This window comes from Gorilla gorilla, chromosome 2, assembly GCF_029281585.2.
Source record: "Gorilla gorilla gorilla isolate KB3781 chromosome 2, NHGRI_mGorGor1-v2.1_pri, whole genome shotgun sequence".
Classification (NCBI taxonomy): domain Eukaryota; kingdom Metazoa; phylum Chordata; class Mammalia; order Primates; family Hominidae; genus Gorilla; species Gorilla gorilla.
Window position 1 is genome coordinate 17,303,013 of NC_086017.1, and position 23,628 is coordinate 17,326,640.

A 23,628-nucleotide genomic window follows, 5' to 3' on the forward strand; every position below is an offset into this window, starting at 1 on the left:
AGACAGTGTTCTTGGTCAGATAAAAAGTTGGTTGTCTATTTCAGATGCTCCTCCTCACTATTTTTTGTTCCACATTCTGGAAACCACTGATCTAGTAAGGTCTTATTTATTTATTATTTATTTATTTATTTATTTATTTATTTATTTATTTATTTATTTATTTTTGGAAGAAGGCACTACTACATAGACTGTGTATCAAATGACACTTTTTACATAGATGGTGACAGGGTGATAGATGTCACTAATACCAACACCGTCCACAACAAGTAGTAATTCTTACTTAACTCTTTTTGGTTGTCTGCCCTGTGCAGGTGTTGCTTTGAATACTTTAACTGGTTAAATTCATTTAGTAACCACTCTGTGAGGGAGATACATCTACCATCCTCAGAGTATTAAAGTGCCTTTATGGATATTATTTTTAAAAACGTATTTGACTGTGGTTCACCATAAGAAATATATTTTACAACATGACCCAAATACACACATCAGAAGAAAAGTATTTTCTCTTCTTTTTCATTTTAAAAAATTTGTTATGAACTAGAAAATGTTGTCCCTTTCTTCTCCTTCCGTTTCCTCCCCCTCCACTGATATCACCATATGTTGAAACCACTTTACATCATCTAATTTAGTATCCACAGTATCCTTGGGATACACATTGTTATTTCCATTTTACAAGTGTAGCTCTGAATACTAATTTAAATCTCACACAAGTACTGACCAGCTAATAGGAGGCAGTGTTAGGATTTAGACCCAGATCTGTCCGTTTCAAAACACTGGTTCTTTCATCCTGCATTGTAAAGCCATGACAGACATGACATCTATCTGTAAGGGTGGTGCTTCTGGTGACTACGTAGCTTGTGTGTAATGTTCCTGTGATTTAGTCAGATTCTTTAAGTAGAAGATATGGTTGCACAGTAGCATGACTCATCATTTTGCGTGTATGCATAATGTTGCTTACAATACAATATTATACATTGATTAATTTATTAGATATATATAGTATGAATATATGCTCTTCATATATTCATATAATGAGGTCGCAGCTTTCTTAAATTTAAGCTTTACTTAAAGTTATAGCAAAGAAGGCACAACCTTCAGGACAAAATACAGGCAGCAGAAAACAGCATATTATAAATAATCAATATATGACATATAACAGATTCATTAATTTATGATATTATATACCATATAATATTAAATGGAGCATAACACTATATACTCTATATTATTAATTAAAATATGTATATACCCTCTAAAATTATATACCCTATAAAATTAACAGGTGAAAATCTGACAAAAATATGCTGAAATCCATCCTAACTAAAAATTCTCAAACACTTATACAATTATAACAGAAAAGATATCAATTGAATTTTAAAATCCAAGTTTACATAACTGATAAACTGCCCATTGGAATTTAGTATACAAAAGTTATACATGAAAGATAATATAATACAAATTTATTCTTTTTCTTTTTTATGAACCATTTTATTTCCCAGCGTTTTTTACCTTTGGGGTAACATAGCCATCTGGCACTTAAACTTCACTTAAAAATAAAGTTATAGCACAAAATGTATAGGCTTTAGGGCAAAATATGAGATACACACAAGAACAGTCTGAAATATATGAACTGAAGAGGCACACATTATTCTCCTTTAAACCTCCCCCGGGGCATACATAAGCATAGCACCATTTCAGATTCATCCAGAATGGGATGCAATTCAAATGTTCTCCATGTGATATTCTCTAACTGGAAACTGACTTCTTGAGTAAATGGTTGCACTTGTGTTAGCCTGAAACTATAATGTTGAAATATCACTTGTTGTAGCATATTTATTGTGATTCGAGTGGGGAAAAATGGTATCCCCTTAGTGCCCCTCAATATAAAAGAAATCATTCAAAAAGTGCTATTAATCATTGTTGAAGTTGAATGTCTTATACATGAGGATCTATTAGGTGATCTATATTTGTTTATATTTTTAAAAGTCCTGTTAAAAAAGTTTTGAAAAATTTCAAAAATACCAAAAGTTGCTACAGATATGATAAGACTCAATATATCTTCCTGGTAGCTGTGTAAAGTATGAACAAGTATTTCAGAAATAAACTTGGCAATATATGTAAATGCCATAAAGATACTGAGAGTCTTGAAATTCCACAGCCTTACTCCTTGGAGTTTAAGGTAAATAAATAATCTAAAACAAAAGAAAAACAAGCAAAAAAATTGTATTATCTAAAATAGAAAAAATCTGAAAATAATTAAAATATTTTACGTTACAAGTAAGCAAGAATGGAATATGTTTTGATGGTTCAAAATTAATCATGTATACAAATAAAAACATTTCTATAATATAATAATAAAAATCTACTTATCACTAAGTTTCATGAGGGTAGAGGTTATCTATTTTTGCTTTTTATTATATTCCTAAAGTCCAGCAAACTATTTGCTTATATTAGGTATTCAGTTAAAATGTATCAAATGAGCAAAAATTTTTATAAAAATGGTATAGTTAGGTAAATCAGGAGTGGAAATAAATACAAAAAATAAAGAGAGATGATTTGTTAGCTTTTTGTTGGAGCTCTCAACTGATGGATTATTTTATACTTTTCCATTTATCTAGTTCTTATAGTTCTATTTGAATAATAAAATATTAAGGAAAATGATTTAGATGGGATATATATATATATATATATATAGTGAGATTATTAGGACATTGGCCTTTAAAAGTAAGATCCTCTGGTTTGCAATTTGCATAAAATATTTGTTCATTCTGTGTGTATGGCATTGCCCTGGGCTCCCAGGAAGGAAGCCATGGGACTTTGCTTCCGCCTCTCATTGACAAGGTGAGGGAGGTGGGCCTCTTAAACTCTACATGTCCTTTCAGCTTTTAAACTTACCAGATGATATGTTAGCTTGTGATTCGTGTGGCAGTTGGAGTTGGATGCCAGCTCCTCTACACAACAGCTATATGTCCGTAGGCAAATCATTTTCTCCTCTTTGAATTGTTTTCTTCATTTGAAAAGACAATAGGAAGGATTAAATAAGATAAAGCATGGAAACACTGGATATGGTGCTTAGTACATGGTGAGTATATAATAAATACCTGAAGGAGAAGCAGCATTTCACAGATTCTGCTCCATATATAACAGAACATGCCCTTTTCCAGCAAGTCTCTTGCGTTGCCCTGTTCTACCCAGCAAGGACCCAGGCACCAAGGAGTGACGATGAAATCATATGGTTTTTCTTCTGTGGCTTATTGATATGGTAGATTGCATTGATTGATTTTTTAATGCTGAACCAGCCTTGCATACCTATAAGGAATACCACTTAGTCGTGGTGTATAATTCTGTTTATATATTGTTAGATTTCACTTACAAATATGCGCTGAGGATTTTTTATGTAAAGTAATAAGAGATATTGGTCTGTGGTTGTTGTTTTGTGTACTGTCTTTGCTGGGTTTTAGTATCAGAGTAAAACGAGCTTTCATAAAATGAGTTGGGGAGTGCTTCCCTGTCTTCCACTTTCTAAAACAGGCAAAATTGGTATTAATTCTTATTTATATCTTTGGTAGAATTTCCCCATGAAGCCATCTGCACCTAAAACTTCACTTTTTTTGTAGTTTTTAATTGCATATTTAATTTATTTGATAGTTATAGAACTGTTCAGTTTGTCTACTTAATCTTGATTGAGTTTAGGTAGTCTATGGCTTTCAGGGAATTGGTGTGTTTCTTTTCAGTTGCTGTGTTTATGAGAATGAAGTTGTTGGTTGGTTGTTGTTCTATTTACCTATCTTTTAATGACTGCAGAATCTATAGCAATATATTAAATTATTGATGTTGGTGATTTGGTATGTCTTCTCTATGTGAGTTTTGTGATAATTCTATCTATTTTATATATTTTAAGACCTGACCTTTTATTTCATTGATTTTTTTTCCTATAGATCTTTATTTTCGGTTCATTTGATTTCTGCTCTTAATATTTCTTCTGTGTGCTTTGGGTTTATTCTGTTCTTTTTCTCATTTCTTGAGGTAGCAACTCAGAGTATTATTTTGACAACTTTCCTCACTTTAATGTAGTCATTTAATCATATAAATATCCCTCTCAGCTGGGCTTTAGCTGCATCCCACAAATTTTGATATGTTGTTGGTTTTCATTCACTTCCATGATATTTTTTTTTCCTTGAGAATCTTCTTTAATTCATTAATTATTTACAAGTGTATTGTTTAATTGCTACACATTGAGAGATTTTCCTGTTTCCTTTCTGTTATTGATTTTTCTGTTTGATTTCATTGCTGTTCTAGAGCACTTTGCATGATTTTATTTCTCTTAAATTTGATGAAGTATGTTTATGATAAACATGTTCTATCATGGTGAATGTTCTATGAGCACTTGGGAAAAAATGTGTATGTTTCTCTTATTGGGTGAAGTATTCTGTATGTGTCAATTACATCTTTTTGGTTGACTATATTGTTCATGTTGTTTATATTCTTGCTGAATTGTGTCTAGTTGTTTAATACTGAACAGGAAATGTTGAACTCTTCAGCTGTAATTGTGGATTTATCTATTATTCTTTTCAGCTCCATTGGTGTTTATTTCATGTATTCTGAGGTTCTGTGTTTTAGTGAATACACATTTAAGATCATAATGTTTCTTGGTTGATTGATCCTTTTTTTCTCATTATTGTAACATTTTTCTGTGTCTCTAGTAATTGCCTTTGCTCTGAAGTCCATTTTATCAAATATTAATATAGCCACTCTTGCTGTTTCTAAAAAATAGTGTTTACATGGTGTATCTTTTTGCATCTTGTTTACTTTCAACCTAACTAGTAAGTTGAATTTGAAGTGAGTTTCCATTTTTTAAGTAGCATGTAAGTGGGTCATATTTTTTATCCATTTTACTAAGCTCTGTTTTTTGATTGGCATATTTAGACCATTTAAATTTCAGGTAATTAATATATTAGGCTTTATTCTGCCATTGTATTATGTATTTATATTGTTTTCTCTGATACTTGCTCTTTTGTTTCTTTTATGTCATCCTTTGTGTTACTTGAACAATTTTTAGGATTCCATCTTGATTTATTTACAGTGTTTGTGAGTGTATCTGTATTTCTCATAATAGTTGTTCTGGGTATTAAAATATACGTACATGACCTTTAATAGTCTACTAAAGTCTACATTTTATTATTTTTGTGAAACTTGGAAACCTTCCATTTAGGTCCCTTTCTTTTCTGCACTTTAAATATCATTCTCTTGGGTGTCAGATGGTGTTACCATTTTGTCTCAGTCATCAAATGTGATTTAGAAACTTATGATGAAAATGATAGACTATTTTATGTGCCCATATTTCTACTTTGTTGTTACTTATTTCCTGATGCTCCAAGATTCCTTCTTTTGTCATTTACTTTCTGTTTAAAGAGCTGTCTTTCAGAGATACACTACCAATACATTATTATTATTATTTGTCTTAGAAGGTTTCCATGTCTCCTTTATCCTTGAAGTGTAGTTGCTCTGGATATAGACTTTACAGTGAGCAGTTATCTTCTTTCAGAACTTGAAAAGTGTTGTCCTTCTAGCCTGTATGGTTTCAATGAGGAAATATACTGTCAAGTAAATTGATGTTCCCTACAGGTTGCATCATTTATCTTTGCTTTCAAGATACTTCCTTTATTAGTTTTCAGAAGTTTAATTGTGATATATCTTCACATGTTTCTTTAGATTTATCCTTTTGGAGATTAGTTCAGCTTCTTTAGCCTATAGGTTTGTGTCTGTCATATTTGGAAAGTGTCCAGCCATTATTTCTTGTACTACCCTTTAGCTTCACTCTCTTTCTCTTCTCCTTCTGGGATTCTGATAATACAAATATTGAATCTTTTGTTATTACACAGGTGACTGAAGCTCTCTTCATTTTTATCAATCTGTTGTCTGTTTTTACATTAGGTAAGTTCTGATGTGTCCTCTACTTTACAGATTCTAATCTCTGTCATCTCTACTCTTGAGCCCATCCAGCCAATATTTTTATTGTTATCATTGTAATTTTAAGCAATATTGTTTTCACTAGGTTCTTTTTCATAATATTATTTCCCTTGATGAAAGTCTTCAGTTTGTTCATTTGTCCAAGAGAACTCATAATTAATTGTTAAATCATTTTTATGATGGCTGTTTTAAAACCTTGGTCAAATAATTCCAACATCTGATTTGTTTCGGTATTGGCATCAGTTGGTTATCTTTTCTCAATCAAGTTGTGATTTTCTTGGTTCTTAGTATGACAGGTGATTTTCACTTGTATCCTTGAAATTTTATTTATTGTGTTAGGAGGCATTGTGTCTTATATATATGTTTTATTTTAGCAGGAGGTAGCCACTGTTAAAATTTGGCATGTGGGTGTTGGCCTGCTTCTGTGGACTGCCATTCCAATGGCAGTTTAATTTCTGGAGTCTTTGCAGAGCTATTTTTGCCAGGTTTGTTTATAAGTTGCTGCTCAGGCTCCCATGGGTTCCTGATGGTGCTACCCAAGAGAGGAGAAGAGCAGTTTCCCAGGTCAGCCTGCTTGGTGGAGGAGCACTGTGGTGGTATCTTCCTATTTCTCCTCAAACCCTGGTTTCTCTAGGTAATGGATCAAAGAAATACAAGAGTCATGGGCCTGCAGGGACAAAGAAGCTAAAAGAGGCTCAGGGACAAAGGGGCCAGGCTTCTTGCTATTACTGGGCCCCTCACTCACCCTTAGTGTCCCTGGATTAGGGAGAAAAGGCTCAGACCCGTGGTGACAAGGAGGCTTCCTGGACCAAACTCTTGCTACAGCTGGGTCTCTCTCTTACTCGTTTGGCCTTCCCTGCCCATCTCAGTATCTCTCAAGAGAAAAAAAGAATCTCACGGCCAGCAAGGAAAAAAAGTCCCTCTCCCGACTGCTTATTTCTGATGTGATTCCCAGTAGGTCTTCCTTGACAGATGTTAGTCTCACTTGATGTTGTCAGAGGGATTCCTGCATAAGGAAAGAATAAACCTACCTTGAATGTCTTCTGTTGCTAGGTTGTGAGTCTAGACATACTGAGTCTGGGTCACCTTCTGTTGGATAGGGGAACACAAGTAGCATGCCCTTTGGCTGTTCCTCTAGTCCTTGGTTCCCAAAACAGATCACCTTCTTTTACCACCCTTTAAAGTTATTTGATTGCACCTCCCGAAGGGTTTATAGCTGTGCTTAATGAGGAAGACCTGAGAAAAATGGGTCTATGTCCACTTGTCCAGAGAGAAAGTATAAAACAGATTTTTATGGCCACCTTTTTCCTCTATCAAGTGATGCCCAATATTTCATCCATGAAACTCATCCTGCGTCCCTCTTAGCAGTAGTAGAATGTGGAAGCTTCTGGGCAGAGACCTGTAAGCAGCTGATGTGTATGTTGTGGGGAGGTGGTCTGACCTTTAATCTTGTACTCAAAAGTCAGCAGTGCTAAAGTATCTCTCCATAGACCGTGTATTCATTGCATGAGTAAAACATCATCTACCTAGTGAAGAAACCCAACAACATCTTGACTCAGTTATCATTATCAATGGGGACAACTAGACACTGTGAGCCTCTGGACATGATATGCTGAGAATACCTGCATAGTACTCTGGTCAGGAATGCTTAATTGTAATCTTATCATCAGAAAACACTAGAACAAAGTCAAAATGAGGGACAAATGATTCTTTTAGACATGAGCCTATATATTTTTTAAAAAATGATGTCATAAAAAAACAAAAACAAGCAGAGAAACTTTTCCTGAGTGAAAGAGACTGAAGAGGCATGACATCTAAAAGCAAAACACAGTCCTGGATTAGATCTTATAATGAAAAAAATTGCTAAGAAGTACATCATTGCATTATTGGGACAAATAAAATATTCGTAACATGGAAGTAGATTAACATGGAGTGTCACTGTTGAAGTTTCTGATTTAGTAACTTTACTGTGGTTATATAATAGAATGCCCTTGTTTCCAAGAAAAATACACTGAAATATAAAGGGATAAAGAGAAGCAACTGCATCGAATTAAGAAAAATATAATTATAGATATAAAAATATATAGATATAGATGTATGTGTGTGTGATTATACCCACACACACTCAGAAAGAGACAGAGAAGGAGAATGTGTTAAAAAATGTGACAAAATGTTAATTGGTGAAAGGATATATGAAGTTTTCTGTATTATTTTTGCAACTTTTATGTAAGTTTTAAAATATCGAAAAATAAAAATTAAAGAATAAAAATAGGGTTAATACTAATACATCTATTCTCATAGATACTATAGAAAAATCTAGGAATAGGAATTCTGGCCCTTGCTTTGGCCACTTAAGATTTACCAGCCACTAGAGAAGGCCATCAGGTTCTTTAGAACTTGTGGCCATGTCTAGCATGGTCATGAAGTGGCTCTCTTGGTCATGAAGTGGCCATCATGATTAGGGCCAGGCTTTGGAAGTCTGAGAGCCCTGGATAGGGATATGAGCTACTTTCAGTCATGTGTAAACCTACAATTTATGTCACCTCAATAAATAAGCAGTGAGATGTTTTAGAGGTGACCACATCACAGCCAAGCTGTCACATGAGGCCATGACTAAAAGTGGCAATGTTTCCCATGGGGTTTTGGAAACCACATATAGTTCTCTCATGGAGTATAAGCCCACCCATTATGTTCCATGAATCCTTCCTTCCATGATCAAAAGCAACTGGTTTTGATCCTAGAATTATCTAGATTTACTACAGTCTCTCCCAACATGGGAGGTTTCAGTGCGTGGCTCGATTTATTTATTTTTTCTCTCAGATTTATGTTTTCTTACAGATTACATGTTAGCACTTCCACTTTGCAAAGAATGTCTGCGTGTTCTTTTCCATGTAATTCTTTTGTGCCCTTTAATAAGAAGAGATAGGAGAGTTGGGTGTCTGGCATATACATGAGCCTCATTTGTATAATTAAATAGAGATAATCTCACTCTTGGTGTCTCTAAGAAAAGAGCATAAATTTGAAATCAGTCATTGAATCTTGAATTTAAGTCCTATCTGCACCGTTTATTAGCTCTGTAGCCTGGGCAAAGGTTTAACTTTTCTGAGCCTCAGTTTCCTCTCGTGCATAATGCAAATACTAATGCCCATATCATAGGGTGACTGTAAAGATTAAAGATCATATATTTAAAATTGTAGGACATGATAGGAACTCAACAGATATTACTAACAATCAATAATAATTGTATTATTGATTCTTCTTCCAGGAAGTCCAATCTTTTGAAAACAATCAATAAGGAAATTTTGTTCAAAGAACTTTTCTGATTCCATTAGTCCCGATTTCCTCATCATCTAGTTTCTTCAACACAAAAGAAGTATCCTCTCTTGAAGTATATACAAAAATAGCCTGTTGAGGTTCTACAGCTTGCTCAGAGAAAATATTTCCCTAGCATTTCCCACAAGTAAACCTTGCCTGCCTTTTTTTTATTATCGAAGTCCCCACAGATAATTGTTTGTCCACTAGAGAAGTTAATGTATGGAAGTGACTTATTGAATGACCTCTCCCAAGGGGCAATAGCCTGCTATGCATTTACCCTACAGGGTTTAGAGTTGGGCACAGTAATTTGGGTTGGGCAATGTTTTAAAAGCCGATTGTGCCATGTGGCTGACACTCAACTTACAAGTAGACTGGACCCTCATTCACAACTGTCCTTGAGAAGCATGAACATTGTTTCTTGTTAAGCAAAATAGCTTAGTTTAGTTCTTGTGTTCTAATAATTAGGAGTGTGAGCTCTGAGGCCAGACTCCCTAGGTTTGAATCCTGATTCTGGTATTTCACATTTGGTTGATATTAGGTTGACGGGACATGATGAGGATTTAAAGATTCAGTGTACATAAAGCACTTGATCAGTGTGTGTGACCAGCAGTAGATTCTCAGTGTTTTTAACATAAATTTCTTTTATGAAACTGTGGCTCTAGAAGGCATTTGAGACATCGCCTAGTTCAGTGGTTTCAAACATTTCCTTTTAGCTATAAAAAGTTTTTTGCCCCATATAAAAATGTATATAAAATTTCAATCTGTAAAGAGACCTGTTTTGATTAACTTAAAGTGGGTGAAGCCAGAGCCCTCCACTTTCTGTTGTCCTTGGCTGCCTCCTTCCACTGGGGTGGATGCAGAGTCATCTGTGCAGAGTTGCTGCAATCTGGTTATTTATTGCTATATAACAAATAATGGGAAAACGGTGACTGGGAACACTAAAAATTGCTGATTTTGCCCTAAATCTGGGAGTTGACTAGGCTCTGCTAGGCAGTTCTCGCTCAGATTTTGCCACGTAGTTGCAATTACTTGGTGGCTGGGACTGGAGATCTCAAAGGCTTCTTTGCTCCATGTCTGTCTGGATGGGAAGAACTGGGATGCCTTGGATATCTCTAACTTCCCATAGATAGTCTTTCTGCATGGTGGCCTCAAAATCTCTGGGCTTCTTTTCTGGCACTTGCAGGCACCCAGAAAGTGCCCCAGCAGAAACCAGCAGAAGATTCAGGCCCTTCCTAACCTAGCCTTGGGAGATACATGGAGTTTCCACAATGTTCTGTTCCTCCGGGTAGTCTCAAAGGCCCACCCAGTTTTAAACGGAGATGGCACAGATACTGCCTCCTGATGGTCAATGAATTTGCAGACCTTTACAAAACCATCAAACGCTGTAATCTAGAGATCCCTGGTAGAGTAACTTCATTTATAATGCTTAATGATGATAATGCTGCTGACATCAGTAAAAGCTAATGTTTACTTGGAGATTACTTTCTGGTAGGCTCTATTTTAAATGCTTTACATGTTTATTCTCACAAAATTCTCTGAGTAGGGACTTATTTTCAGATGAGGAAACTGGGTCACAGAAGATGAAAATGCTTCCAGATTACACAGAGTATAAAGGCAGAGTTGGCAATTAAAGTTCAACTCTTGAACACTCCCAAGATAAAACTGTTGAAGTGGAAAAAAGCAGTGATCCAGCAAAAACCTCACAGTTTAATCGCAGAGCTGGCCCAGACACCATTCTTTTTTTTTTTTTTTTTTTTTTTTGAGATGGAGTCTTGCTCTGTCGCCCAGGCTGGAGTGCGCTGTTTCAATCTCGGCTCACTGCAAGCTCCGCCTCCCAGGTTCACACCATTCTCCTGCCTCAGCCTCCCAAGTAGCTGGGACTACAGGTGCCTGTCACCACGCCTAGCTAATTTTTTGTATTTTTAGTGGAGACGGGGTTTCACCGTGTTAGCCAGGATGGTCTCAATCTCCTGACCTTGTGATCCACCCGCCTTGGCCTCCCAAAGTGCTGGGATTACAGACATGGACACCATTCTTTCTAATTCTCCTCCACCATAGCATCTTTCTGTCTTTAACTCTACATTATTACTTATGAGCTATTTTTCCAAATTTATTTTGACATACCAGGTTAAGGTATCTTCTTGAATTCACTATGAAGCTCATAAAAGCTCTTGTCTCTTTGGTTTTTAGCTTCCTTTTGGTCCACTGTATATAAAATAGTCTATTGCATCAAATGCATTCTATTCATATATCAACCATCATCAAATTTGGAAGAAAATTATTTTTGTTTGAGATGTATTAGAGGTGTCATCCCCTTCAATGATGATAAGAATTCAGAGTCAGTGTTTGCTTCACAATGCATTGCCCTAAGCTGTAGCTTTCTTTACTTGGAATTCCAAATTCAGCTCTTCTGCCAGAGGGCCAGTTTCTTCAACTTGGTCTGCAGGAAAAGATCTTGAAGGAGAATTGAACCTGACCTTATCCAGTCATCTCCATTCCTAATGGTTTGGTTGCCCAGAGGCCTGGAGGGAACTTCATTTGATATTGGATGATACTGATTAAATTTGTTTATCTAGCTCATGAACACTTGAAATCCAACTATGATGGATTGGATTGTTGTTTGTCAGATCTTCACTTACATTCCTCAGCCCCTTGGGCAGATGTACTTCACTTCCTGCTGACATGAGTTGAGCCACATGACTTCTTTTGGTCAATGAACCTTTATCAAGCATGACTAGGGCAGAGGCATAGTTTGGCTGAAGTCTACTCTCCTGACATTCACCATCTGACAGACGTGCACTGGGGATACAAGGAGGATGAGAAATGCTTGGTACAGACTCAAGCCCAGGCTGCAGCCTACTTTCCCACTTCATGAAGCAGTTGTTCGGCTGAGCAACCTGCTCAAACAAATCAGTCAAACTGCAGATCTGTGAGGGTGAGAAGAAATGTTCATCTATGCAAGACACTGAGGATTTTAGGCTTTTGTTGCACAGTATCAATGAAGTAAAAAGATAACTAATGTAACAGCTAATCTTTATTGACTATATAGAGTGTTGACTTTATTATTGAGTACCTAAAATATAATGTCAGATACTGTCTAAGCATGTTCCATGCATTACTTCTTCTGATTCTAAAACAAGCCCATAAAGTAGATAATATCATTATCCTCATTTCAGAGGCTTAAGTTTTTGCCTTTGATGAAAATGATTCAAATAATTTATCAAAACTCACCCTTCTGAACATGGCACAAAAGTGGAATTTGGATATTCTTATTAAGATCAGAAAAGCAGGTGTTTCTGAAATTCTTGAGGAACACTTGCAGCTTCTGCTTTTTAAGAATTTATTTTGCCATTGTCATGTAGGCATGACATGATTAAGGCTGCCATTTATTGACTACGTGAGTCAGACTCTATGCTTTGATCATGTCATTTAATGGACAATAGCCATCTGAGTTTGGCACTAGTTTTATCAGCTTATATTATAGAAGGACAGCTGAGGTTTGGAGAGGTTAACCTATGTGTTTAAGGTCACACAGATTGCAGCTGATTCATCTAGAATTCTAACACAGGACTTGACTTCTTATCTACTACACTAAGCTACCTATTATGGTACTTATTTCTTTGCTGCACAATTTACCATGATTGCTATATGTTGTTCATAACCATTTTCTTCGTAGGAAGCATATATTTCATATGCGAGCTATTTGAACAGCTTTTGCAATTACAGATTGATACAAGGCACTATGTTCAAGGCACTGTGCAATGCAATGGAAATAAACAATTGGAAACAGTTTGGAACTGAGTGTCAGAAAATCCAGGTTCTGCTGTCCCACAGTCATACAGCATAAGAGCATAAGGGACCTCATATAAAACCTGCAGTTGAGTTTTCTATCCTACGCAAGAATTATTGCCTCATTTGATGGATAATGCAGCCTTACATAGTGATTCTTTTTCACTTTGTAAAAAAAGTTGGCTTTGGAGTCAGTCAAAACTGGACTGAAATTGTGGCCCTGCTGTCTGCTGCATATAAATTTCACTTAGCTATGTCACCTTGCTAAGCTTCACTATCCTTATCTATAAAATCCTAAGTGTAGAACTAACATCGCACTCTTGCAGAGTAGAGGGTGAAATGTATTAAAGCCGTCATCTCAGTGACTGCCACAATAAACAGTCAGTAAGTCATATAACAACAACAACTCTTAAAAGGAATTGTGTCCAGTTGCCTCAACATTATGTTCATTTATATTTGGATATATTCCTGTTTGAATATATTACTCCTAAAAATATCACACTTAGAATTGAACACCTTCTTCTAGTTGATTTTCAATACCAGTTGAAAGTACACAAGACACAAAATAAGTCTGTTTTCTCTCCCTAGGTCTCAGTTTCCTAACATTAAAATGAGACATTTGGGTATCAGAAACTTTTGATTTATTCCAAGTCTAAGAACAAAATCAACTGGCAAAACTGGCAAAAAAAAATAAAAGCATAATTCAAAGATGAAAAATCTGGGCAAATGTTAATTCTCGTATGTGTGTGTATGTGTGTGTGTGCACACACACGCACAGATGTATGATTGCCCTACTTAATAGATTCACTATTTCTTCTGTCCCACAGAATGTTCTGTGTGTTCTGTGTCCTGAGAAACTCAGAGAAAATGGATGGTAATTTGGCAATTAACCAGCATACACTAAAATCCTTCTCTACTGGTCAATAAGTAGCTACTGTTTCCTAAGTGGATGAGGATATTAGTGATAATAGGTTGTAGTTTATGTTGTTGCTGTTGTTTGCATATTCATCAACATCATTTTAATTCTAACACAACCCTGAAGAGTGATAAATTCCATTTTACAAATGAAGAAACTGTGAGTCCAAGTGCCTAGATGATTTCCATTGAGTTTTAAAATGTGACTTAGGATTCTCAGTTTAAATTTCTGCCCCACTTCTTTGCGTGTACAATAGACTTTAGTAATAACTTATACATGTAATTTGCTCTATGAGATATGACTGTCCCTGTCACTATACTGTGCCTACTTACAATCACAAGGAGCGCCTAGAAAGCTGGGCAGAGGAAAACCATATAGGATGATGTGATTGCTTCCCCAGAAGCAAGCAAATCCCCCATATTAGTATTTCTGGTAAAATCATATGTTCTAAAGGATTTCAAAATTTATTGAAAATTAAAAATTCCTGATAAAAGAAAGACCAGATAATGTTTCTCTTCTTTATTTTCCTCTGTCATATCTCTCCTTTCCAGATTCTTAGTGTCATGGGAACAAATCCAGGGAATGGCTCTTTTCTAGATGACAGTGACCTTTCCACCAAGAGAATAAAATGTGCACACACACACACACACACACACACACACAACTTTCTCAGAATTTGCCTGAGTCCTCCTTATGTATTACATCAAATGCAATATATTTCAGTTCTTTTGACTTCTAGAAGTATTCCAGGCAGATTGCATACCCACTATTTGGCACTTCTCTGGTGATTATTCCTTCTTTTCAAATCGATTCTGCTGAAAACAGTATCTTTTAATCATTCACTACAGAGTGGATCGCCCACTCTGTACATGCACTCTCTGTAGATGGTGCTGATGTGGTGTATTATAGATGATTACTTCTGTATGTTAGAAGGGATTGGAAATGTCGGCATGTTTGTCATTGTTTGTTAAATCCTCTGAAGTCAATTGCTAATTATAAAAGCTTGTAACTTTAGGGACTTAGCCAATGACTCCAATTGAACTGTCAGCTTTTTCAGGCCAGACGAGATATATAAAGATTCTTCATCCTAATTGCTTTAATTAATGAATGCAGAGATAAGGCAACTTATAGGGCAAAATGCTGCAACATTGTTATAGCATTATTGCCTCACATGCTACCAAACTAACAATAATCTGTTCTCCACGGATGGACACTGGGAATATCAACAGATGCACTTTTATAGGATACCTACCATGTACCTAATATATGAGAATATAAACAAAATATCTGACATGTTTGCAACTCTGAAAAGATTTAAAATTATCTTAGGTAACAAGCCTCAAATGTATGAAAAAAAGTTGAGACTCAATAAAAAATTTTGTGGTATAATACTTTTAGAGAAAGATAATATCATTTTTGGAGTAGGATTACCTCATAAGGATTTTATTATCACAAGTGACTGAGAAGAACGAGAATAAGGAGAGACCAGGGCACATTAATAGGTCAGATGGCTGAACCACTTTTCTTGAAATTGCCAAGCTTTTTCCTGCTTCTTTGTACTTCTTCTTCCCTCTAGGTAGCATATTCATGCCTCAGTTCTCCAATCAGCTGCCTCCGTCTCTTTAAATAGATCTGAGCTCTAAGATTATACTCCCCCATCTTAGAGTAATTCCTCTATCAGCATATATCTTAGTTTACTTTCTCTTACTATAAAAGAATACCACAGACCGAGTAGTTTATAAAGAAAAGAAGTTTATTTAGCTCACAGTTCTGGAGACTGGGAAGTTCAATAGCATGGTGTCTGCATCTGGTAAAGGCCTTCTTGCTTGCCATAACATGGCAGAGAGCATCACATGATAAGAAAAGGCAAGAGCAAAAGAACCAGAAAGAGGTTGCTTTTTATAATAAAGGCACTCCCACGATAATGAATTCAATCCCATGATAGCAACATTAATCCATTCATGAGGGCAGAGCCTCATTAATTCATTAATTTACTCATTCATGAGAATAGAGGGATTCAATTTTCAACAAATAAACTTTGGAATACACATTTTAGCCACAGCATTCTGTCTCTGGCCCCCAAAATTAATGTCCTTCTTACATGCAAAATAATTAATTCCATCCTAATAGCCCCACAGTCTTAACCATTCCAGTATCAACTCAAAGTCCAAAGTCCAAAATCCAGAGTCTCATTTAAATCAGATATGAGTGACTCAAGGTATGATTCATCCCATGGCAAATTTCCTCCAGCTGTGAACCTGTGAAATCAAAACAAGTTATCTACTTTCAAAATACAATGGTGGGACAGACACAAGATAAACATTCACATTCCAGGAGAGGGAAAGGAAGCAAGAAAAAAGGTGTAACTGGTTCCAAGTAAGTCAAAAATCTAACAGGAGAAACAATATTATTCATTGAGGCTTCAGAATGATTTTTCACTCTGTGTTGCCTCCAGGACACAGTGGGGATTTGGACCCCCTCCTCCACAAAATTTCTGGCAGCCCCACCCCTATGACTTTGGAGGGCTCCGCCTATGTAGCAGTTCTCACAGACTGAGTCCCTTGCCTGCAGTTATCACAGGTTGGTGTTACACACTGGTGGCTCTACAATTCTTGAGTCTTGAGGGTGACCCTGACCCTATGGCTTTACTGGGCATTGCCCTAGAGGGAGCTCTTAGCAGCAGCTTTGACTTCAATCCCAAATTTTAGCTCAGCTTTGCCTGACTGTGGTCTCTCTGCAGTAACTCTACTTCTGTGACAAACCACCGTGTGGTCTATGTCTAGGCCCCTAGACTTTTGTGATATCCTTTGAAATCTAGTTGGAAGAAGTCATGTGTTCACAGCTCTTGCTTTCTGCATGCCTGGCCAATTAGAGCCACATGAACACTGCCAAGGCATGTGACTTATGCCTTCGATGACTTATACCTTCTACAGTTTATAGCTTCTGAAGCACTGGGACCATTTGAGCCGTAGCTGGAGAGGCCACCATGTGCTGGAATGCAGAGAGCAGAGACCTGAGGTGGCCCTTGGCAGCTGCCCAACCCCTTAACCATTCTGCCTTCTTGGAGGTCTGGGCCTGTGATGGGAAAGGCAGCCTCAAAGATCTCTAAAATGTCTTCCAAGTTTTTCTCCCAATGTCTCGATTAATAGCCTCTGGCTTTCTTTGATCCATACTAATTTCCTTCTCAATGGGTTCCATGTTATTTCATTCTCTACCACATCGCCAGGCTGCTAGTTTTCCAAATCTTTGCACTCTGCTTCCCTTGTAATTATAAATTCTGTCTTTAAATCAACTCGTTCTTCTATACTTTACTGTAAGTGGTTAAAAATAGCCATTAAGCAGCCTGCATGGTTTGTAGCTTAGCTATTTTCTTTGACCAGATATCCTAATTTATCACTCTTAAATTCTGCCTTCTATAAAACCCTCAGGCACAGGCACAGTTCATTGTTACCTAATAACAAGGAGGAGGAGGGAGTCTTAATTCCAGTTTCCAACACCTTCTTTCTCATTTCCATCTGAGACCTTATCAGAACAGCCTTTTCTGTCTATATTTCTATCAACATTCTAGTCATAACTACTTAAGTAATCTCTAAGGTCCAGACTTTCCCTAGTCTTCTCTTATTCCCAGCTTTCACTCGAATCACTCTTGATGCCCCATTGATGATAATAAAGACTTTTTCTAGCCTACTCCTCCAAATTCTTCCAGCTTCTGCCCATTACCCAGTTCCAAAGCCATGTCTACGTTACTAGGTATTTGTTATACCAGCAAACCCACTTCTTAGTAGAATTTTCTGTCTTAATTTGTTTTCTGTTGCTATAAGAAATTACAGATTGGGTAATTTATAAAGAAAAATTTTTATTTAGCTCACAGTTCTAGAGGCTTAGAAGTCTAAGAACATGGTGCCTTTACCTCATACGGGCCTTCTTATTGTGTCATAACATGTCAGGGCATAAAGGCTCTTGGCAAAAAGGCAGGAGCAAGAGAGTCAGATACAGTTTATTTTTACAACAAATCTATTCCCCAGATAATAAACCCTCTCCTGTGAAGACAACATGAATGAGGGCAGAACCCTCATTAATCCACTAATCTACTCATGAGGGCAGAGCCAACATTAATCCATTAGTGAGAGATGAGGGATTAAGTTTCCAGTACATGAGCTTTTGGGGGAAACATTCAAACCACTGTACCATATTTAAAGAAACATACCAAAGCTCCCACACCTACCATCTTTTATCAGACAGCCTTCATATCACCATTTTTATAATTATGTCTTCAGTGTGAGCTTCTACAAGCATAGACCTATTGTTTACCCAACAGTGAATCACAAATGTCTGACAGATTGTGGGCATTTAAAAAACATTAGTTGGATAAATGCTTTTCAGATAGGGATATTTTATTGTAAACAGCAGAAATTGACTCTGGTTAATTTCAGAAAAGGGGATTAAATGGAATTTTCTCTTTTGAGCCTAGAGAACCAGGCTGAGAAAGAGGCAGGGAAAAATCCAGTCTAGACAACTTGGAAAGAGGAGCCACAGCAGTGGGCTTATTGCAGAGTGTCTGGTCGGGGCACAGCTACTGGGACAAGCAAATACCAACTATATATTTTGGAAACTTCTGGAATTGTTTCCACATAGAGAAGTGTAAACAGATGGTCGTCAAACTGAGTCCTAAGAAGGAAAGAAGCTATAGCATTTTGTAACTAATGGAAAACGTTTCTTCTAAAAAAGTATTCTCTATGCTCCAAAGATTTGTCAGACTAAAGAAACTATTTTGGTTCTGATAAGGCATGCAAGCTAATTAAAACCAATTAACCTATCAGCAGATAAAAGCCGAGGTCAAGTCCTCTCTTAATGCATAGTCCAATTTTAGAACAGGTATAGTTCTACTAACTTTTGATATTCAAGACAGAGTGAATAGACCTGAGTTGATTATTAACTGGTAGTTATGATTGAGGAAGAACTAGATTATTCTAGTTGTTGTGCTTTAAAAAAATACTGCTTATTTTTATAATTCAGTGTATTTTATTTCTCTTTTAAATAATTTGCACTGTAAAATTTGGGGTTCAGTTTTATTTCAAACAAGATAGAATGCTTACATATTTTTATGCCTTAACGTGGTCTGAAAATATATACAAGTTCTGGTTAGCTTTTGCTTGTTCAACACTTATTTCCATTCTTCCGATAACTGCACCTTGAGTTTTTTCTTTGGGCAATCACTCCTCTTCCTCTATGCTTACTCCAAGAATAAATATGTGGCTTCTGAGAGCAGAAAAAGATAATCTATAATATTGTTTCTTTTACCTGGAGAATTAAAAACTAAAGTCACATTTTGAATGTCTGTGTGCTGAAAGCTCTGGTCTAGATAGTTTTCTTCAGATACTTGCCAATTTTTTAGTGCTGGTTGATTCCGTGAATAGAGATGATGAGGGTAATAGCTGTAGTGAACCTATCAAAACCAGAATATATGGGCTAGGGTTTAGTGATAAAATACCATTAGAGGTGAAAATCAGATTTATAATTAGCCATGTGAGAAAAAATAGAAAATAAAGATTAAACCAGGGAGTGGTAAATAATAGTTGAGATTTTTGAGAGAAGGCACTAATCCGTGCCTTAAATTTAAGTTTCTTCATGCTACTTCAAGTGATATTTTACCTTATATTTAAAAACAAAAATAATTTTTTGTCAATAAATATTTATAGAGTAAATAATGTTAGTGTATAATTATATACACATGCACACACATATGAATATATATGTCACAATTAAAAAGAGGTTAATTGGTTATATGACCTGCTAAATACTCATGAATGATTTTCTTACAGATGTGTAATTCCATTAATGAGCAATATCATGGTGAGTCTGGAATATATTCCCAAGGGTATCTTTAGCAATCATTTAAGCTAGTTTGTTTTCATTTTAGGGCATTGAAAAATTGTTTTTGGAAAATGGTTCTTATGGCATTTCCTGCAAGAGAATTAAGGGAGATGAAATAAGAGGTTCAGCATTCATAAAAACTTTGGGAAGGTATCAATGTCCTATTAGAGTCAGCTCAAGATATTTTTATTTACCATGCATTTCTTGAGTTCTTGCTATGAGTCCAGCACCATCTTCATTTGATGAAATAGGCATTCCTAAGTCCATCTGCATTGGCAAGCGAAGACTAGAAGAGGCAGAAGTTTGGAACTCTCTGCTCCATATGACAGTTGTTTCTCCTTATCTGTGGTTTCACTTTTCAAAGTTTCAATGACCCATGGAAAATTTCAGAAATAATAAGTTTTAAGTTGCACACATTCTGAATATTATGGCAAAATCTTGGGCTGTACTGCTTCATCCCACCCAGGATGTGAATCATTCCTTTGTCCAATGTACCACACCAGGTATGCTACCCACCCATTCATCACTTAGTAACTATCTCAGTTATCATATCAACAAATCACAGGGAGAAGAGGGTGAGTACAGTCTAATAAGATATTTTGAGAGAGAGAGAGAACAAAAGAGAGACCACATTTATGTAACTTTTGTTACAGTATTTTGTCATAATTGTTCTATTTTACGATTAGTTGTTATTAATCTCTGCACCTAATTTATAAATTAAACTTCGTCTTAGGTATTCACATACAGTTTGAAAAAACATAGTAGACATTTGCCAATCCCTAACATGGAATCTAATGGGGCTACATAGGATGGGTACTATCTGGTGTCTACTGGGGTCTTGGAATGTATCCTCTGCAGATAAGGAGGAACTAATAAGATGTATTGTATGTATGTATACATCCTCTGCAGATATATGTATCCCCTGAAGATAAAGAGGAACTAAGTAAGATCCAATCTGATAAGCCACTTCATAGTGAACTTTCACTATAATTCCTCTAGGAAGAGGTGCATTCACCCAAGTGAGTCAAGCCTAGAAAAGACAGTCTTAGGGTCAACCTAGTAACAGTTTTTCTTTAGTAGCACTTTAGAAAGCCATGGTAGAGAAGGCAGCCACACTCATTTTCTCTGAGTACGTGACAAGCGGGGCCAAGGCTTATATTTTCAGCTGGGGAAATTTTTTTTTTAATATTAGGACAGACCTCCAAAATCTAAGTATCAGGGGATTGAAAAAATAACAGAGGAGAGGAAGGTTATAGAATCACCAGTGAGGGCTTGAAAAGTAAGAACTCTGATTTTGCCTTTTTAATTACCTGTCATCTTGGAAAAAGAGAGCTAAACCTGGAAAACTTGAACATAAGCCAGTGTCATCTGTAATATTTATTTGTTTCTATTTTTAAGCAACAAAAATTGCCTTAAACCAAGTGCATCATGTGTACATCACTGGTTTTTAGATTTTAATAGCTTATTCGTCTTCCTTCTCTACAAACTACAGCTTTAAACCCCCGCTTTGATAGTCCCTACCTTTCCCCCAGTAAGTTTCAGCTTATTTCAGAGCCAAACTTCTCTGGTCCTCTTTTACATGTTTGTGGTCACCCTATTATTACCATCTTGGACTTTGTCACTTTTTCTTTTTCTGTAGAACATGTCTTTTGAACATTCAAGCTCCCCAGAGAACATTCTGTATAGCCACAGATGATTGTTTAAATACCCTCCTTTGTCTCTCATCAGGATTGTCTGTGCCTGTTGCAGAGAAAGCTCCCTCAGGAAGGCAGGACTGTATTAGCCTAAATTACAGCTGTATTCTCAGTGCCTATTACAGTCCCCTGAGTATAAAAGGTGCTCAACACAGATTGAATGCATGAATGAACAAATAAGGAATGAATAGTGTTGGGGAACCTTGTAGCCAGTCTCCTTTAGATACAAACAAATTCAAGACACATTATAGTCAGTCTTCGGTGGCAGGCAACAAAAATTGGCTTGGGTAAGATTAGGTAAAATAAAAGAAGTTATTGGAAGGAGATGGGTCAGCTCGAGGATATAGCTCTGAGGTCAGATCAAATCTGTCCTGCTGTCTATCATTGTGCAGCCCACATGCTAAGAATAGTTTTTACACTTACAAATAGTTGAAAAAATCAAAACAAGAATAATATGTCATGACATAAAGATTATATGAAATTCAAATTCCAGTGTCCATAAATAAGGTTTATTGGAACACAGCCATGCCCATTTGTTTACATATTTTCTATGGCTGTGTTTGCGCGGCAGTGGCAGAGTGAAATAACTGTGACTGAGAACGCACATCAGAAAAGTCTAAAATATTTACTCCCAGGTCCTTTTCAGAACTTTGCCAATCCCTAAGTTAGCAAATGGACTCCAACTGGTCAACAAGACCTTAGGGTGGTCAGAATTCCTTAGGGAATTAAGAAAGCAAGATAAGACTTGGACTCTAGGTAGCAGAAAGGAAGAGACAATTAATTACTTGGGGTGTCACCAGCAGAGTGACTCTGATTACCCACATCCTAATTTCATTCAACTCAGTTTCCAAATTCCAGAAAAAGTGAGCCTAAGGAACTTGACTTAGTTTACATGCCTGGCGCTTGACTGTAGGGGTTGTGGGGAAGGAACCTTGATTAATGTCCCCATTATCTAGAAACTTAGAAAAAGGGACAGTTATTCATTACAGTACTTGAACAGTGATGCCAAGTTAAAATCACACCTGAGTAAAATCACACCTGAGCCTATTCCCTTCTCCCTTCAAAGATAAACAGAAGCCATTTGCTACCTGGTCACATACAGAGGCTGCCGCACAGTGGTGAGTGCACCACAGACATTGTGACTGCTTGTCATCGAGACTGAGTGGACCCCTCATTACAGACTGTGTTTGCATTCATCAGAGTGTTACCTCTCATCTCTTCAGCTGCATTTTGCCCAAGATGGCCATACCCAGACATGCACCATCTCATGCCAAAGTGACTGAACACCTGGGAGCCCCAGGGATTGTTTTAAGGATTTATTTTGATTTTCTCAATCTAGTTTCAAAACTATGGTAAACTACCTTTTAATAAAGCTATCCTGGAGATTTCTCAGTGAGACTATAAAGGCATTAGTGCTTGTCTAAATAGGTGTAAGAACATGAAGAACAGGATGTCTTGGAATCATATCAGCAGCATATGTCCAGTCTTTTTCCTCGGGAGCTATTGCCTAAAATTAAAAATGACCATTCAGGGCTGGGAACAGTGGCTCATGCCTGTAATCTCAGCACTTTGGGAGGCTGAGGTGGGAGAATTATTTGAGGCCAGGAGTTTGAGAGAAGCCTGGGCCACATAGTGAGACACTATCTCCACAAAAATAATAAAAAATATTAGCCAGTCATGGTGGCACACTAATGAAGTCCCAGCTACTTGGAAGTCTGAGGTGGGAGGATCACTTGAACCCAGGAAGGAATTGGAGACTACAGTGAGATATGATTGCACCACTGCACTCCAGCCTGAGTGACAGAGACCCTGTCTCTGGAAATAAAAAAAAAAGAAAAGAAAAGAAAAGAAATGACAATTCAGTGACCATGAGAAAATCTACGAGCAACAGTTTCAGTGGCAAGCCTGTTTTACTTTTGCTTCTGTAGGAGGCTCATGCTAAGCAGAATGAGGAGATATAGGTAATTTCCAAGCTTGAAAAAAGATGAAAATTCAGTTATTATTTTTTAAGTGAAGTGTAATAGATAGATAAGAGATTGGTAAATTACCTTCTAGTGTGAGAGTCAAAGT

At 36.6% G+C, this 23,628-nt stretch overlaps 1 protein-coding gene across 4 annotated transcripts in view; it reads left to right on the forward strand.

Moving 5' to 3' along the window:
• Nucleotides 1–23,628, forward strand: part of GRM7 (glutamate metabotropic receptor 7) — an 892,306-nt gene that overhangs the window by 639,214 nt on the left and 229,464 nt on the right. The window lies entirely within an intron of this gene.